Source organism: Neolamprologus multifasciatus, chromosome 18 (assembly GCF_963576455.1).
Source record: "Neolamprologus multifasciatus chromosome 18, fNeoMul1.2, whole genome shotgun sequence".
NCBI classification, from domain to species: Eukaryota; Metazoa; Chordata; class Actinopteri; order Cichliformes; family Cichlidae; genus Neolamprologus; species Neolamprologus multifasciatus.
In genome coordinates, this window is record NC_140456.1 from 6,578,575 (window position 1) to 6,581,377 (window position 2,803).

Below are 2,803 nucleotides of genomic sequence, written 5' to 3' on the forward strand. Positions count from 1 at the left end.
TTGCTTTAGGTTATAAACACAAAAAATAAAGAAATATAAAAACTCTAGCGAGGTAAAAACTACAAACTAGGAAGCTTGAAAACTACAAGGAAACCAATGCAAGCAAAACACACAGCTCAAGTGGATGACATGACAGAGAACAGAGTGAGACACAGATGGTATTTACACAGGAGGAGATTAGGGCAGAGTGGACACACCTGGATGCACAGCTGAGCAGAATCTGACTGACATGACAGGGGAAGCAAAACTGAACATAACATGCAAGACTGAGAGAGTATCAAAATAAAACAGGAAGTAACACACACACAAATAAATACTGAGACTCAGACTAACACTACTCAAACTACTAAGTTGATAATAGTACTGGGCGTAAACAGACAATGAGACATGACAGACTGGAGAGACCGAAAGGATAACAAAACACAGAGACAAGATTGGGAGAGACTGGATACGAAAGGGGCACTCGCATAATAGAAATAAGACTTATAAACAGCAAACTCAAAGGAACTCAAACACAACATATCCAGGAGCTAGAACATAATTATCTTATATTTTCGAAAGACCATGGACAGAGCATTGTTTCACAAATTCTTTAAGAAAATCTAATAAAAAGGTAATATTAGTAAGAAGATATCAAAAATCTTTTGCAAGGGTAAAAAAAGTGTTAATCCATCTTATAAATGTAAAACTTAGTTTGAGTATTTTTTTTATGATTTAAGGAAACTGAATTTCAAGCTGGTCTCATAAAATGTATCCACATGCAGTTTTTTATCCACATGCAGAATAATCCAATAGACTTCAGTCCTTTGCAGTATGTAATGATAAAAGACTACAGGCATGTAACAATGTTAAATGTCTGTCTTTTCGCTTGTGTTTGATTTTGTCCCCTAAAGCCTTGCGTAAAGTGCAATTTAATGCATTAACTTGTCACAAAACTGAACACTTAACAAATTATTTTGTTAGACCACCACTCAATGGCTCATGCTACAGTAACTGTATTAGTAATTACCAAAATATTTTTCATGTTTCTGTAATGGTTCATCCATTAGTATGTGGTCATGCAACACAGAGCACCTGTACAAATGGTCATGCAACACAGAGCACCTGTACAAAAAAGCCCAAAGCCGACTGTACTTCCTCAGGAGGCTGAGGTCTTTCAACATCTGCAGGAAGCTCCTGAGGATGTTTTACCAGTCGGTGGTTGCTGGAGTACTTTTCTATGCTGTGGTGTGCTGGGGGAGCAGCACAGCAAAGAAGGACTCATCCAGGCTGGAGAAACTGATCAGGAAGGCTGGCTCTGTGGTCGGCATGAAGCCGGACACTCTGGTGTCAGTGGCAGAGAAAAGGACACTAAAGAAACTGCTGGACATTATGGACAATGCTGGGCATCCTCTGCACACGGCCATAAACAACCAGAAGAGTCTGTTCAGTGACAGGTTGCTTCTCCCAAAGACAAGAACCAACAGACTTAAAAACTCCTTTGTCCCACACGCCATCAGACTGTTTAACTCCTCTCTGGAGGGGAGAGGGAGGGGAAACAGGAGGACAAAGGAGGGGGGAACAACTAAGCTGTAGTGCCTCTTCACTTCACTGTGCAATTACCTTTGGTGCAATACTTTTTGTTAATAATCAGCGGTGCAATAGACTCCATACTTGAAATGTGCAATTCACTTGTATTTTTATTTTTATTTTTATTACTATTTATTCTATTTATCCCCTTTGTATATTTTATCTATATATGTCTTTGTATTTATATATGTGTGTATATATATATATATATATATATATATATATATATATATATATATATATATAATATTCTGTAACTCTGTAACTTCTGTCGGTGCTGTGTTTTTTTGGAAACCAATTTTCCCAGAGGAACCCACCCGAGGGATTAATAAAGTTTTATCTTATCTTATCTCTTATCTTATGTGGACGCTCTGTAATCAAAACAGAAAAGGTAGAGTAGAAAACAAAGGGAAAAACTGTGAGTAAAAAAGTTGTCTTTTCTTTCCTAATTGTGTTATAGCTAGAACCTCAGGTAGGTCCCTCAATTAAATAGTGACTCTGGTGGGACTCGAACCCACAACCTTTGAATTACATCTGAAGTGAATCACTAGAAGTCCAATGCGCTATCCATTGCGCCACAGAGCCTGTTATATCTTGCATCCCCCAATCATTTTTTGTTGCTCCTTGCATTGGAAAATAAACCTAAATCCTATAACTTATATCCCTGTGCCTTAAAAAAGCAGCTAGCTATATCCATTGCACTAAAATATGCTAATTTTCTGACCACTATGTGACTAATAGCGAAAGAATATTCACTGGACCGTAATGACAACAAAGATGAATTTGGTTCCATAAAATTAAATCCTGCACTTTCACAATTAAAATTATTTTATAAATCGTATTAAGTTTGAACAAACATTATTTGTGAGGTTAGAGAAGCATGACCAGACTGCTTTAAGCTGAACCCCTGCTGAAGTCATTACCCTGACATTCAGGGTTGGGACAACTTTTACTGATGTAAATCTTAAAAGGTGAATGAGTCCAGGTCAATTGGTTTACACACAATTTCAGCATGCAGCGCTCTGTGTATTTACTGTGTAGGATTTGTACTATTATCTCAAACAAAGTCAGAGAAAATGATTCAAAATGAAAGAAAAAATAAATGATTCAAATCACTCTGATCTTTCTTCATTATTGCTTCACCCAATTGGATAATAAATGCGCCACCATGTCCCATCTCTTTTACCCAGTTCACTCGTTGTGAGGACACTTCTGGCATTTAGTTTATCATTTT

General features: G+C 37.2%; 1 non-coding gene across 1 annotated transcript; it reads right to left on the minus strand.

The window, feature by feature from the left end:
• Nucleotides 1-2,062: 2,062 nt before the first annotated feature.
• Nucleotides 2,063-2,154, minus strand: trnar-ucu (transfer RNA arginine (anticodon UCU)). Its single transcript is given in 2 exon segments — nucleotides 2,063-2,098; nucleotides 2,118-2,154. It is a non-coding gene; the product is annotated as a tRNA-Arg (tRNA).
• Between the last annotated feature and the right edge of the window lie 649 nt (nucleotides 2,155-2,803).